General features: G+C 43.2%; 1 protein-coding gene across 1 annotated transcript in view; it reads right to left on the bottom strand.

Annotated features, from left to right (window-relative positions):
* ABCA13 (ATP binding cassette subfamily A member 13) overlaps positions 1–16,460 on the bottom strand; it is a 389,474-nt gene that overhangs the window by 180,394 nt on the left and 192,620 nt on the right. The gene's annotated exons all lie outside the window — the stretch shown is intronic.

The following is a 16,460-nucleotide window of genomic DNA, read 5'->3' as shown; positions in this document are numbered from 1 at the left end:
GGACACGACTGAGCAACTGAACTGAACTGAACTGAACCGATAACTATACAGGATTTACATTTGTATCGGGTATTAGAAGTAACCTGTAAGCATGTGTGCTCAGTCACTCAGTCGTGTCCAACTCTCTGCGACCCCACTGACTGTAGCCCACCGGGCTTCTCTGTCCGTGGGATTTCCCAGGTGAGAATACTGGAGTGGGTTGCCATTCCCATCTCCAGAGGACCTTCCTGACCCAGGGATCAAACCTGCATCTCCTGCATTGGCAAGCGGATTCTTTATTGCTAGACCACCTGGGAAGCCCTGGAAGTAATCTAGAGGTGATTTTAAAATATACGAGGGTGTGCATAGATTATATGCAAGTACCATTTTACAGAAGAAGCTTGAGCCTCTGGGGATTCTGCTGTCCAGGGAGTCTGGGAACCACGCCCACCCCTTGGACACGGAGGGACAACTATGTTTTCTACTGCACCCCGGTCATGACCTGGAATTTCAAAATTATTAGCATACAGTAAAAAGCTTACACCATTTCATCTGTTCTCACCAGTCCAAAAACTAGAATCAGTGAGCTGTAAGGAAAACTAACAGTGCTGGATGGTTCCTGGGGGGGATACGCTTTCAGTTAACCCGGTGGATACCTGTGGATGGGCATTAACATTGAAAACATGTCACAGGGACACAGCATCGGGCCCAGAAACCCCGGCCTCACGTGGACACAATGATCTTTGGGCAGGGGTTGTCCCACCAGTGACCCTGTTCAGAACACAAAAGATGCAGGTGGGGTGGTTCCCAATCTCTGTTCCGGTAAAGACTATAACTGTATGACATTTATGCAAATTCTGACTAAATTATGAACAAGAATTCATACCATTAAAAGAAGAAAACAAACAAAATAAAATATCCTTCCAATTAAGAAAGGAAGGAAAGTGGGCAACAGGGGTGGGAAAGAGAGAAAAAGAGGAAAAGAGGAAATTGAAAAAAGAATGAGGAAAAATCTAAAAGGAAGTTTTGTGACATATTATAGCTTATTAATATGACATAAAACCCAAAATGCATTTACTTCTTAAGTGTTAAACATGATAATATAAAAATATATAAAACATAAAACCATGCAAGTTACTGTAACTTTTGTTAACTATTCTTTTATAAAGCAAATGCAATATTATGTTGAATTCTTTAAAAAGCTAACAGAGTCTATTTTATCTAAATTGTTTTGAAAATAATTTCAGAACTCTATTTTACCCAACTTTTATAGCATTTTACCTTTTCTTTTCTTGTAATAATCATACTATTTTCTTAGACATGATTTTTTCTTTAAAAAAAAGAAAAAAGTAGGTGATAGAATAATTTTCTACATGACAAGCCACTGAACGTTCCAGTTTCTGTACAGGTATATATCCTTGATTTGGTTCTTTAAAAAGCACTATGACTGGTGAAAAGATGTTCAACGTCGTTAAATTTTCAGTTCAGTTGCTCAGTTGTGTCCAACTATTTGCGACCCCATGAATCACAACACGCCAGGCCTCCCTGTCTGTCACCATCTCCCGCAGTTCACTCAAACTCATGTCTATCGAGTCAGTGATGCCATCCAGCCATCTCATCCTCTGTCATCCCCTTTTCCTCCTGCCCCCAATCCCTCCCAGCATCAGGGTCTTTTCCAATGAGTCAGCTCTTCGCATGAGGTGGACAAAGTACTGGAGTTTCAGCTTTAGCATCATTCCTTCCAAAGAACACCCAGGACTGATCTCCTTTAGAATGGACTGGTTGGATCTCCTTGCAGTCCAAGGGACTCTCAAGAGTCTTCTCCAACACCAGAGTTCAAGAGCATCAATTCTTCGGCGCTCAGCTTTCTTCACAGCCCAACTCTCACATCCATACATGACCACAGGAAAAACCATAGCCTTGACTAGACGGACCTTTGTTGGCAAAGTAATGTCTCTACTTTTGAATATGCTATCTAGGTTGGTTATAACTTTCCTTCCAAGGAGTAAGCGTCTTTTAATTTCATGGCTGCAATGTTAGAGAAACACAAATGAAAACTACAGTCACACCTGTTAGAATGGCCATCATCAAGAAGTCTACAAACAATAAATGCCGGAGAGCGCGTGGAGAAAAGGGAACCCTCCTACAACTGCTTGTGGGAATGTAACTTGGTTCCCACACTATGGAGAACAGTACAGAGGTTCCTTTAAAAACTAAAAATAGAGCTACCATATGACCAGCAATTCCACTCCTAGACACATATGCAGAGAAACACGTGGTTTGAAAGGCTTCATGCACACCAATATTCACTACACTATTTACAATAGCCAGGACGTGAAAGCAAACTAAATGTCCATCAACAGAGGAATAAAGGTGTGGTACATATATACAATGGGATATTACTCAACCACAAAAAAGGATGAAACAATGCCAACTCCAGCAACACGGAGGGACCTAGAGATTGTCATACGAAGTGAAGTAAGTCAAACAAAGACAAGCACTGCATGAAGTCACTTACATGTGGAATCTAACATATGAAACAAATGAAGTTATTTACGAAACAGAAACAAACCCACAGACATAGAGATCAGACTTTTTGTTGCCAAGGGATGGGGGGTGAGGGAGGGAAGGAGTGGGAGTCTGAGAACTGTGGATGCAAACTGTTATATGTAGGACTGGATGAACAACAAGGTTCTACTGTTTAGCATAGGGGACTGTATCCAATCTCCTGGGATAAACCATAATGGAAAAGAATATGAAAAAGAATGTATATATCTGTATAACTGAGTCATCATTCTGTATAGCAGAAACTTTCACAACACTGTAAATCAACTGTACTTTAATAAAATTTTTAAAAACCACCGTGACTGTAATAACCAAAAGGTTAAAGGAATCAAATTAGCATTTTACTTTGACATACGGTCACCCCTTATGCCTAGCCATATTTTTTTTTAATAATGTAAAGGTTGCCAAAATCCCTTTGTTTAAACCTACCTTGAAAAAACAGTGTCTTGACCTTCAGAGAACCAGGGTGCATCCCAGCTCTGCCACGAGCTGCAAACATCACCTGGGCAAGTCACAAGCTCAGAATTTGCATTTTGTCTTAAGTGCACCAAAGTCAGGTCCTCCGAAAGCATCTAAAGGGCCTCACTCTTGGGTTTTCAAACCTGAGCTCCCTCCAAAGTTCTAACACATGATTAGGAAAGAGGACTTGGGGACACTTTCCACTGCACCCCCATCTCAACCCCAGCCCTGGCCCTCATCTCAGGTTGGATGGGTGAAGGCATGGCTGGACATTGACCAAATGCTGTATCCAGCATCCCCATCTATTTGTAACTCACTGGGCTGTGGGCCCCCCCTACCCTCACCCCAGGCCGGTCTCCCTACTTGGAAAACAACCCCTGTGCATTTGCCCAGGCCCCATACCCTCTTGGTTGTGAAAGTCATGCCCAGTGGGCCTCATGTAAAGCTGTCCTCAAGCCACCAGAGGTGGCTCCATGTCAATCTGATTTTAATCAGCATAAACAGCAACGCTGAAGCAGGTGTCAAAGCAACAACACGACTCTGCGGTGTATAGAGACATAAATACAGCTGCCCACATACCCCCAAGGCAGCTGCAACCATCAGGAAGGAGCAAACAAGGTACCAGTTCAGGATGCCCGACTCAATCTCCACCCACTCCGGCAAGGGGGAGTGTGTGGAGGGGGGCGGGAAGCATCCAGGGCACATCTATCCTCAGCTCCCTGAGGACTGGCAGGCCCCTAAAGGTGCCCAGAGCTCTCCTGTCTGATTTACCCGAGTTGGTCCCAAGACTTTTGAGGCAATGACTACACTTCAGAGAAGTAAAACACATACTCTGTCAAATATTTCACAAGAAGATGAGATTCCAGTTCAGGAAATGAGGATGGTAACTATTCATCACCAACCTTCCCAGGTGGCGCCAGTGGTAAAGAATCCACCTGCCAATGCAGGAGACTCAAGAGATGTAGGTTCAATCCCTGAGTCAGGAGAATTCCCTGGAGTAGAAAATGGCAACCCACTCCAATATTCTTGGCTGGGAAATCCCATGGACAGAGGAGCCTGGCGGCCTACAGTCCATGGGGTCGCAAAGAGTCAGACACAGCTGAGCACACATATCACCAGGCTCGGGAGCTTGCTCTGGCATTTCTGATCTGCATGCCGGATCCACACACTTTCGCTGCTTCCCAAGTCCCCTGTGACCGAAGCTGCTGCTTTCTGGCACCTGCTACCAGCATTTATTCCACCCAAGTCTATTTCAATCCCATTTTTATTTTGGCAGACCGATTTCTGCAAAGCACCCCGCCAGTAGCTCTCTGCTGATTTTAGCGAACTTGGCACACAGACCTTCTCTGGCAGGTGTAAGCAGCAGCAGACACGAATCCCGCCCCCCACCTCTTACAGAGAAGGCAGCATTTGAAGTCTGAAGAAATGTGGACAAAGAAGAAAAGACACTCTGCATCTAACGCCAAGGCCAAGCCCTAGGAGATACGCAGAATCTGCAACGGCTCAATGAAGAGGCAGAGAATACTGGCCTCCCGGTAGGGTGGGAGTCAACAGGATGATGGGAGTCAACAGGATGGTCTCAAAAACCACAGGAGAGGCTGCAGAGCCTTCAGATTACTCACTGCCGAAATTGCTTCCCATCATCACAAAAGCAGTAATTACAGAGGAAGCACAGAGGATTAAATCGAGGGGGAAGAAAGAAGTTTAGATAAAGCGATGCTGACAACCAGAGTTATCAGAACATCAATGCGCTCTCAGATCTCGCAAGGCCGGCGGGGGTGGAAATGCGGCTTCTTTAAGAAAAGGCACTGCAAAGCCTTATAGGGAGAAAACACTTGTTTCCTACATTCACTATGAGATGGATTTGTGAAGTTTCACATCAAATTTGGTCTGAAGAGATTCTTAAAGGGTGCTTTTATAGCACTGACCACAGACCACCTAAATCAAAGGAAACTGGGATGAATGCTTAAAAAAGCAAATGTCTAAGTTTTTGGAATCAAAATTCGTGGAAAGTGAAAATCACATCCAACTCTCTGCAACCTCATGGACTGTATAGTCCATGGAATTCACCAGGCCAGAATACTGGAGTGGGTAGCCTTTCCCTTCTCCAGAGGATCTTTCTAACCCAGGGATCAAACCCAGGTCTCCCGCATCGCAGGCAGATTCTTTACCAGCTGAGTCACAAGGGAAGCCCAAGAATACTGGAGTGGGTAGCCTATCCCTTCTCCAGGGGATTTTCTGAACCCAGCAATCAAACCAGGATCTCCTGCATTGCAGGCAAATTCTTTACCAACTGAGCTATCAGGGAAGCCCAAAATTTGTGGAAGTCAGGTGTAAAAATCTGCCACTTTAGTAAACATCAGGTTCCCCTGCTTTATATATAAAATAGCCAACCTAACACATATAAGGTGATTCCCTTTGTGGTTTTGATTCACATTTTCCTGTTGGTTAGTGATTTTGAGAATTTCTTCATTTAACTGTTGTCCATCTGTATGTCTCCTTTGGAAATACTGCAGGTCCTCTGCCCATTTTTAAATCAAGTAATTTGTTTCTTTGTTACTGACTGCAGGAGTTCCTTACATATTTTGGATATTAACCTCTATCAGGTACATAGTTTGCAAATATTTTCTTTCATTCTGTAGGCTGCCTTTTCATTCTGTTGTTTCCTTGGCTGTGTAGAAACTTTTGGCAAGAATGTGGAAAAGTCAGAACCCTGTACACACGTTTTATACATATATATATATTTATAATGGAATATTACTTAGCAATAAAAATGAGGAACAACTGGACCAGCCGAAGCTGGGACATGCTCAGAGATGCAGGGAAGGGAGAGGTCTTGGGGGCAGGAGACAGGCTAGAGTGAAGGTCCCAGGGGCCAGACAGAGCCCCACAACTCAAGAGGAAGGGATCCAGGCTGGCTGCAGCATAGACACTGGGAGGCAGCCCCAGCTATGGATCGACTGGGTCTGTGGGCAGAATCCAGGTGCCAAAAAAAGGAAAACTTTGAGTAGGAAATTTGCAATCAAATACTTTAATGCCTCTGGCTATGTGGAGGGTGGATGGGTTGGATTTGGAGGGAGTGTCATGTAAACCAAGTGGAGAGAGATGATGTTCTCTGAAGGGGTGGAAGAATGACAGGTTGGAATCACAAGCTGGGCTGGACCACACTGAGAGGAAGGGGCTGAGAGGCTCCTGGGTGGAGGTGCAAGCAGGTGGTCACAGCCCCAGCTTGGTGATGGGGGTATAATCAGAGATTCCGCAAGAGCTACAGGGACGAGCAGCACAGACGCTGCCGCCTCCGCCCAGGAAAAGACAGCCGTGGGCAGAGAGTGGAGCTCAGAGAGGAATGGAAAGAGGAGAGGCCGGGCTACCGGAGCAGGGGCCTGGAGCCTGCAGACGCGCGACATCACCGGGTTCCAGGAAAGAGGGTTTTGTGCACAGTCAGGGCTGACCGCCACTCACAGGTCTGGAGTGACGCCTTCAGAGCGAGCGGCACAGGGCCACAGGGGAATCCGAGCAAACCCTGGGTGAGCAGGGCGGGCACAGGACACAGCAGGTGGGTGTGAGGGCCTGCGGGAGGCAGGCAGGGCTGCGGGGGCGGGGGTTGCAGGGGCAGGGGCTGCAGAGAACGCTTCCGCTGCCATGTGCCACTGGAGTTCCCAGAGGAAGACCCGCGAGCCCCTGTGAGTCCTGCTGGGAGAGACTCGGGACACGGGAGACTAAAAAGCCAGAGGAAAGGACTGCTGCTCAGAAGGCCGGAGGCTCTTGTCCTGGGTGCTCACTCAGGAAGGGGGACCCTCTCTCTCCTGGGAGGAGACAAGGGAAGAAGGAGTGGAGCAGGCAGGCCTGGGGTCAGGGCCGGCAGAGCCCAGTGCTCTCTGTGGCAGAGGAGGCAAGGGGGAGGCCAGAGCCACAAGGAGGGTCAAATTTCCAGCAACCGAATTCTCACCAGGACCCTGGGAGCCCAGAGAGGCGAGCTGGACGGCCGAGAGCCAGTCACCGAGCATCCATCCCCTGCCGCCACTGCACAGTCCAGCGGCGTTCAGGAGCCTCTCGGAAGAAACTGAGAACCATACAAGTGAGTGAAGAGAACTCAGCCTGGTCAAACCTGTGAAGGACCAACACACTGGACGTTGCAGGGATGTGATCACTCAGGGGAGAGGAGAGGCCTGGGGTGCAGAGGCTGCCCACCATGCCCTGGGGTCAGCGGGTTCAAGGTAGGCATAAGGTCAAGGTCACCAAGGCTGCAGCTGAGCCACAGGGCTGGACTCTGCAACTCCACCTTCATGGCCCATGTGAAGAGCACAGCAAGGAAACTGCTTGGCTGCACCAGTTGCTCTGAAAGCCTTTCAAAGTAGGCAGTCCTGGTGGATTCAGCTACAGAAATACGCTTTATCTCTGGCCTCGAGGCTGGAGGTCCAAGATTAGGCACCAGTAGAGCTGCTGTCCCTGGGGCCTCCCTTCTAGGCTGGCAGATGGGGTCCTCACATGTCTCTGCCCAGTCGGGCACGCTCCCTGGTGTCTCTTTTTATGGCCAAATCACCTTCCTAAGGAGACCGGTCATATGGGTTTAGTACCCATTCATGTAACCTCACTTAACACACCCATGGACACCTTATCTTTGACAAAGGAGGCAAAACTATACAATGGAGAAGACAATCTCTTTAACAAGTGGTGCTGGGAAAACTGGTCAACCACTTGTAAAAGAATGAAACTAGAACACTTCCTAATACCACACACAAAAATAAACTCAAAATGGATTAAAGATCTAAATGTAAGACCAGAAACTATAAAACTCCTAAAGAAGAACATAGGCAAAACACTCTCCAACATAAATCACAGCAGGATCTTCTATGACCCACCTCCCAGAGTAATGGAAATAAAAGCAAAAATAAACAAATGGACTTAATTAAACTTAAAAGCTTTTGCACAATGAAGGAAACTATAAACAAGGTGAAAAGACAGCCTTCAGAATGGGAGAAAATAATAGCAAACAAAGTAACTGACAAAGAATTAATGTCAAAAATATACAAGCAGCTCCTGCAGCTTAATTCCAGAAAAATAAATGACCCAATCAAAAAATGGGCCAAAGAACTAAACAGACATTTCTCCAAAGAAGACATACGGATGGCTAACAAACACATGAAAAGATGCTCAACATCACTCATTATCAGAGAAATGCAAATCAAAACCACAATGAGGTACCATCTCACGCCAGTCAGAATGGCTGCTATCCAAAAGTCTACAAACAATAAATGCTGGAGAGGGTGTGGAGAAAAGGGAACCCTCTTACACTGTTGGTGGGAATGCAAATTAGTACAGCCACTATGGAGAACAGTGCGGAGATTCCTTAAAAAACTGGAAATAGAACTGCCATATGACCCAGCAATCCCACTGCTGGGCATACACACCAAGGAAACCAGAATTGAAAGAGACACATGTACCCAATGTTCATCGCAGCACTGTTTACAATAGCCAGGACATGGAAGCAACCTAGATGTCCATCAGCAGACAAATGGATAAGAAAGCTGTGGTACATATACACAATGGAGTATTACTCAGCCATTAAAAATAATGCACTTGAATCAGTTCTAATGAGGTGGATGAAACTGGAGCCTATTGTACAGAGTGAAGTAAGCCAGAAAGAAAAACATCAATACAGTATACTAACTCATATATATGGAATTTAGAAAGATGGTAATGATGACCCTATATGCAAGACACCAAAAGAGACACAGATGTCTAGAACAGTCTTTTGGACTCTGTGAGAGAGGGAGAGGGTGGGATGACTTGGGAGAATGGCATTGAAACATGTATATTATCGTATGTGAAATGGATCACCAGCCCAGGTTCGATGCATGGAACAGGGTGCTTGGGGCTGGTGCACTGGGATAACCCAGAGGGATGGGATGGGGAGGGAGGTGGGAGGAGGGTTCAGGATGGAGAACACATGTACACCCATGGTGGTTTCATGTCAATGTATGGCAAAACCAATATAATATTGTAAAATAGCCTCCAATTAAAATAAATAATTTTTTTAAAGAGACTGCATTAAAAAAATGATTTTTTAAAGACCCTGACTCCAAACACACTCACCTGCTGAGGTAGTGGGACCAGTACTTTAACAGACACCATTTAGTCCCTGTGCCTCAGACAATAAAGAATATGCCTACAATATGGGAGACCTGGGTTCAATCCTTGGGTCAGGAAGATCCCCTGGAGGAAGAAATGGCAACCCACTCCAGGATTCTTGCCTGGAGAATCCCATGGACAGAGGAGCCTGGCGGGCTACAGTCCATAGAGTCACAAAGAGTCGGACACGACCGAGCAACTAACACTTTCACTTTCTTCCATCATTCATCCTTCAGTCCGCAACTTGAAACTTGTGATTCTAAGTAGAACTGCCCAACTATTCCACCTAATCAGTGTATTCAAGGCGTGGGGCCTGGAGTAGCAGCAATGCCTGGGAGCTCATCAGAAATGCAGGTCGTTGGCCCCCATCCTAAACAGTTGAACTGGGAATCTGGGAGTGAAGCTCAGTGCTCAATATCTTAACAAATTCTCTGGGTCAACATTTTGATGTGCGCTCAGTAAATTTTTCAGGAAGTCACCCAGTGAATCCAGTTCTCTAGGTATACATCAAGCATTATAATAAACGCAAGTATATTAGATCTTGGAAAAGGCTTCGCAAAAATTAAAGGATCCTAGGAGACTAAAACAGCAGGTAGTGCCCCTGGATGGGCGTTTCCTGCTGGACCCGCTCAGGGTGGGCAGACAGGCAGGGTAACGTAACCTCAGCCTCCTCGCCCAGACAGGTGGGAGGGCCTGCCTCTGGACTGGCTGTGGGAGTGCAATGAGAACACACACACAGTGTGTGTGTCACGGGTCTGACACCCTCCAGGTGCCTCTCTGTGGGGGCGGTTCCCACGCCTGCCTCAGCGCACAGGACTCGGGCTTCACAGCTCATTTCTATGGAGCCACTGGGGCTCCAAGGATTCTATATTTTATTCTGCCTTCATCAATCTCTCAGAGAAATAAGAACTGAGTTACTGGAAGGCTGTTTCTGAAGACACAGGGTGTGTAGAGAGAAGGGGTACCTGCGGGGGGGTGCCCCCGGTATAGGAATCCATGACAAACAGTAAGTTTCCAGGGCATTCTGTAAGTGGTTACTCTAGAAATCATGTTTCCCTAATGTGGATCACACAAACAAACAAAGATAGGCAAACATAGTAACCGAAGCATTTTACCCAGAAGAAATGAAAACACAGTCTCCAAAATCCTGATCCAGCTTTCTGATAAAATTACTTCCAGGAAGTAGCATAAATTTTACTTAGGTATAGGCCTCATGTTGAGCTGAACAGGAAGATTTTGCAGAATATGATAAAATTGGTAAATGTAGGCAATCTGGTACCAAATTTGTTTTAATGTATCTTGGACTCATTTCTTTTTTAGTAATGAAATACTTAAATAGATTTTCAAATGATGTATTTTCCAGTTCCATAATTTGTAATTTCAATGATAAATGAGATTACATTTTTATATCATATTTTACAACAGTCATGGAAAGCACTATAATTTTTCTTTCCTCGGGATTCTCTTTAAATTTAAAATATACCTCTTTTTCAAGTAACATTAGCTTTTTTGTATGTCTATTTCTAACATATTTACATGGATTTCCATAATGTTCCCCAAATTCAGAACATGGAATTATCATTTTTCAAAAGAGACATATAGCCAGAATGAAGAGGATATATATGTAGGCAATATATTTTCAATGTAAATTACCTTAAATGCTCAACAATGACAAAATGTTCATGAGAGAATAATCATATTTTCCTTAAATTTGTGCATATATATAAAAGTCATTTAACTAATGTAACATAAAAAAGTGAAGACTCAGAAATTAAACCTTTAGGCAACATTCTAGCACTGAAAAGAGCAAATAATGCCTATGTTCAGTTAAAATAAAAATTTTACATAAAACAGAGACAAGTTATGATATATACAGTGAAACATTAACACAGAAGTTACACAAGCAATAACACAGATGAATCTCTGAGATAAAACATAGAAAAAACAATTTTGTGCATATTGTCTTATTCCATTCATATGAAGTTAAGAAAACAGGCAAAACTACTTGAAAGTTACACCATTACTGTCAGAGGACAGGTCTGACTGGGCGAGGACATGAGGGCCAGCCAAGCTCGCCTGGGTGATGGCTGCACAGATGCACCATGGGAAGTTCCCCCAACTGTGCGCCTGAGGACTGTGCTGTTTATGGTAAGGTACACGCAGTTTCTGTTAGTAAAAACACACGTCAAACAGTGCTTTTAAAAAATTAATGATTCATGGGAAAAGTACACAATTACAGGATTATGAAACAAATTCAAATCACTGTAAATATGAAGAGGGGCCCAACTTAATTAGTTACAGTAATATAAATCTAAAGGAACACACACACACACACACACACACACACACACACACACACACACACACAGCAATCCCAACACAACACTAAAATTAGGCATCAGATCACGAGAACAAAAGAGAAAGGGAAGGAAAAAGACCTACAAAAACAAACCCAAAACAATTAACAAAATGTCGATAAGAACATACATATTGATCATTATCTTAAATGTAAATGGATTAAATGCTATGACCAAAAAACATAGACTGATTGAATGGATACAAAAACAAGACTCATATATATGCTGTCTATAAGAAACCCACTTCAGATCTAGGGACACGTACAGACTCAAAGGGAGGAAATGGATATCAAAAGAAAGGTGTGGTAGCAATTCTCATATCACACAAAGCAGACTAAAACACTGTTACAAAAGCCAAAGAAAGACACTACATAATGATCAATGAATCAATCCAGGAAGTTATAACAATTGTAAATACGTATGTACCCAACACAGGACATCTCAATATATAAGACATATACTAACAGGTATAAAGGGAGGAATAGACAATAACACAATAATTGTGGAGGACTTTAACACCCCACTTGAATCAATCGACAGATCACTCAGACAGAAAATCAATAAGGAAACACAGGCCTTAAATGACACATTAGACCAGGTGACTTAATTAATACTTATAGAACATCCATCCAAAAGCAGCAGAATACACATTCTTCTCAAGTGCACGTGGAACATTCTCCAGGATTGACCACATGCTGGGCGACAAACCGAGACTTGGTAAATTGAAGAATATTGAACTTTTTTGTACAGTTCTTCTGTGTATTCTTGCCACCTCTTCTTAATATCTTCTGCTTCTGTTAGGTCCATACCATTTCTGTCCTTTATCGAGCCCATCTTTGCATGAAATGTTCCCCTGATAGCTCTAATTTTCTTGAAGATATCTCTAGTCTTCCCCATTCTGTTGTTTTCTTCTATTTCTTTGCATTGATCGCTGAGGAAGGCTTTCTTATCTCTTCTTGCTATTCTTTGGAACTCTGCATTCAGATGCTTATATCTTTCCTTTTCTCCTTTGCTTTCACTTCTCTTCTTTTCACAGCTATTTGTAAGGCCTCCCCAGACAGCCATTTTGCTTTTTTGCATTTCTTTTCCATGGGGATGGTCTTCATCCCTGTCTCCTGTACAATGTAACGAACCTCCATCCATAGTTCATCAGGCACTCTATCTATCAAATCTAGTCCCTTAAATCTATTTCTCACTTCTACTGTATAATCATAAGGGATTTGATTTAGGTCATACCTGAATGGTCTAGTGATTTTCCCTACTTTCTTCAATTTAAGTCTGAATTTGGCAATAAGGAGTTCATGATCTTAGCCACAGTCAGCTCCTGGTCTTGTTTCTGCTGACTGTATAGAGCTTTTCCATCTTTGGCTGCAAAGAATATAATCAATCTGATTTTGGTGTTAACCATCTGGTGATGTCCATGTGTAGAGTCTTCTCTTGTGTTGCTGGAAGATGGTGTTTTTTATGACCAGTGCATTCTCTTAGCAAAACTCTATTAGTGTTTGCCCTGCTTCATTCCATATTCCAAGGCCAAATTTGCCTGTTACCCCAAGTGTTTCTTGACTTCCTACTTTTGCATTCCAGTCCCCTAGAATGAAAAGGACATCTTTTTTGGGTGTTAGTTCTAAAAGGTCTTGTAGGTTTTCATAGAACTGTTCATCTTCAGCTTCTTCAGCATTACTGGTTTGGGCATAGACTTGGATTACTGTGATATTGAATGGTTTGCCTTGGAAATGAACAGAGATCATTCTGTCGTTTTTGAGATTGCATCCAAGTACTGAGTTTTGGACTCTTTTGTTGACCAAGAGGGAACTTACCTCAATATAATAAAGGCCATATATGACAAACTCACAGCAAACATTATTCTCAATGGTGAAAAACTGAATTTCCTCTAAGATTAGGAATACCACCAGGATGTCCACTCTCGCCTCTATTATTCAATACAGTTTCAGAAGTCCTTGCCATAGCAATCAGAGAATAAAAAGAAAAAAAAAAGGAATTCAAATTCTAATCCAAATTGGAAAAGAAGTAAAACTGTCACTGTCTCCAAATGACGTAATACTATAGACAGAAAATCCTAAAGATACTACCAGAAAACTACTAGAGCTAATCAATGAATCTGGTAATGTTTCAGGGTACAAAATTAATGCACAGAATTTTGCTGCATTTCGATGCTAAAAACAAAAATTCAGAAACAGAACTCAAGGGAGCAATCCCCATTACCATTATCTCAAAAAGAATTAAGTACCTAGGAATAAACTTATCTAAGGAGGCAGAAGACTTGTACTCAGAAAACTATAAGATACTGATGAAAGAAATTAAAGATAACACAAACAAATGGAAAGATAAACGATGTTCTTGGATTGGAATAATGAATACTATCAAAATGACTATACTAACCAACAAAACTTACAGATTCAATACAATCCCTATCAAACTACCAATGGCATTTTTCATAGAGCTCAAACAAAAAATCTTTAAAATCTGTATGGAGACATAAAAGATGCCGAACAGCCAAAGCAATCTTGAAGAAGATAAACAGAGTTGAAGGAACTGGGCTCCCTGACTTCAAACTATACTATAAAGCTGCAGTCATCAACACAGTACGGTCCAGGCACAAAAACAGAAATACAGATCAACAGGTCAATAGGAATAGGTCAGCAAAGCGTGAAATAAACCCACATACCTATAGTCACATATCTATGACCAAGAAGGCAAGACTACAATGGAGGAAAGATAATATCTTCAATGAATTGCACCAGAAAAACATGTAAAAAAATGAAAGTAGAACATTCTTTAACACCATGCTCAAAAATAAACTCAAAATGGATTAAAGACCTAAATATAACAGTGGACACTATAAAACTCTTAGAGGAAACACAGGCAGAACACACTTTGACACAAATTGCAGCAATATCTTTTCCAAGGCATCTCCTTGAATAATGGAAATAAAAACAAAAATAATCAGTGGGATCTAATTAATCTTAAAAGCTTTTGCACAGCAAAGAAAACCATAAGAAAAGAAAAAAAAAAACACAGAATGGGAGAAAATATTTGCAAAAGATGTGAGTGACAAGGGATTAGTCCCCCAAATTTATAAACAGCTCATGCAACTCAATATCAAAAAAAAAAATCCAATAAAAAAAAAATGGGCAGATCTAAGACGACATTTCTCCAAAAACAGACATACAAATGGCCAAGAGTACATGAAAAGATGCTGCTGCTGCTAAGTCACTTCAGTCGTGTCCGACTCTGTGTGACCCCATGGACTGCAGCCCACCAGGCTCCCCCATCCCTGGGATTCTCCAGGCAAGAACACTGGAGTGGGTTGCCATTTCCTTCTCCAATGCATGAAAGATGCTAAATATCATTAATTATTGGAGAAATATAAATCAAAACTACAATGAGGTATCACCTCACACTAATCAGAATGGCCATCATCAAAAAAAAATCTGCAAATAATAAATACTGTAGAGACTGTGCTGAAAAGGGAACCCTCTTACACTGCTGATGGGAATGTAAATTGGTGCAGCCACTATGGAGAACAGTACAGTGTTCCTTTTAAAACTAAAAACAGAGCTACCATACGATCCACCAATCCCACTCCTGAGCATATTTTGAACAAAACTATAGCTCAAAAAGATACATGTACCCCTGTGTTCACTGAAGCTCTATTCACAACAGCCAAGGCATGGAAACAACCTAAATGCCCACTGACAGATGAATGGGTAAAGAAGATGTGGTATTTACACACAATGGAATATTACTCAACCACTAAAAGGAATGAAATAATGCCATTTGCATCAGCATGGATGGACCTGGAGATTATTATCCTGAGTGAAGTAAGCTTAAACTTCTTTAGACAGTCTGAAACCAGATGCCACCGAGGAGGCTCAAGAGGAAGTGAGGGACCTGTTGCTGGAAACTGGAGGAAGATCATAGTCCGGCAGTTCCCTACATGGTTAACCAGTGATCTCACTCCTAGATGCATGCCCAGGAGAGAATGTATGTCCGCAGATAACTCATGCACAGATGCTCATAGCAGCGTCTTCATAATAGCCCAAAATCAGAAGCAACCCAAAAGATCATTAGCTGATGAAAGAACAAATCAATTTTGGTGCATCTGGATAACGAACATGATCTGGCCACCAAAGGATGAAGCACTGACAGACCAGCACGTGGTCCCTGAGAAACATCAGGCCGAGTAAAAGACGCCAGACACAGACACCCTCGTGCCATGGGCTCCACTTGTACGAACGTCCAGAGCAGACGAGCACGCAGAGACAGACGGCAGAGTACAGCTTACCTATGACTGGAGCACACGGGGGTCAGGGGAGGCGACAGGTAAACTGACGAGAGGTTTCTTCCTGTGGTAATGCAACTTGCTCCGAACTTGATGGGGGCAAGGGATACACAACACTAAGAATAAACAACAAGCTGCTGAACTGTGCTAAATGGACAAATTCCGTGGCGTGTAAATTATTATCTCAATAGAGCTGTTAGAATAAGATACACCCGACATCATTAATCATTAGGGAAAAGCAAATTAAAACCACAATGAGAGACCCCTACAAACCAATTACGATGCCTAAAATAGATAATTTTTAAACCTGACAGTACCAGGAGCTGAAAAGCAAGCAGGGCCGATGGAAACTCATACGCTGCTTGTGAGAATGCAATCTACCAAACATCTGTTGTCAACATCCGGAAGCGTTTAGTTCTGGTCACTTATTTGCGGGTCTATGTAACTGGAGGCTCTGAGGAAGCCTCTGAGGTCTGTCCACCTCCAGGCCTCTTCAGCCCAACTCTGTCCTCCTTTCTGGGTCACTGCCTGCAGATTGGGTAGGAACCGGCTCCACGGAGGCCCAGTCACACACCGGGGTTCTGCTCCATGGCCGACACCTGTGTGTGGAGATCTGCACATGAGACCCAGGAACACACTTCAGTCCCAAGTGGACAGAGGCTCCA

The sequence above is a fragment of the Capra hircus genome, chromosome 4 (genome assembly GCF_001704415.2).
Source record: "Capra hircus breed San Clemente chromosome 4, ASM170441v1, whole genome shotgun sequence".
Classification (NCBI taxonomy): domain Eukaryota; kingdom Metazoa; phylum Chordata; class Mammalia; order Artiodactyla; family Bovidae; genus Capra; species Capra hircus.
This window is presented reverse-complemented; position numbering and strand designations above follow the sequence as displayed.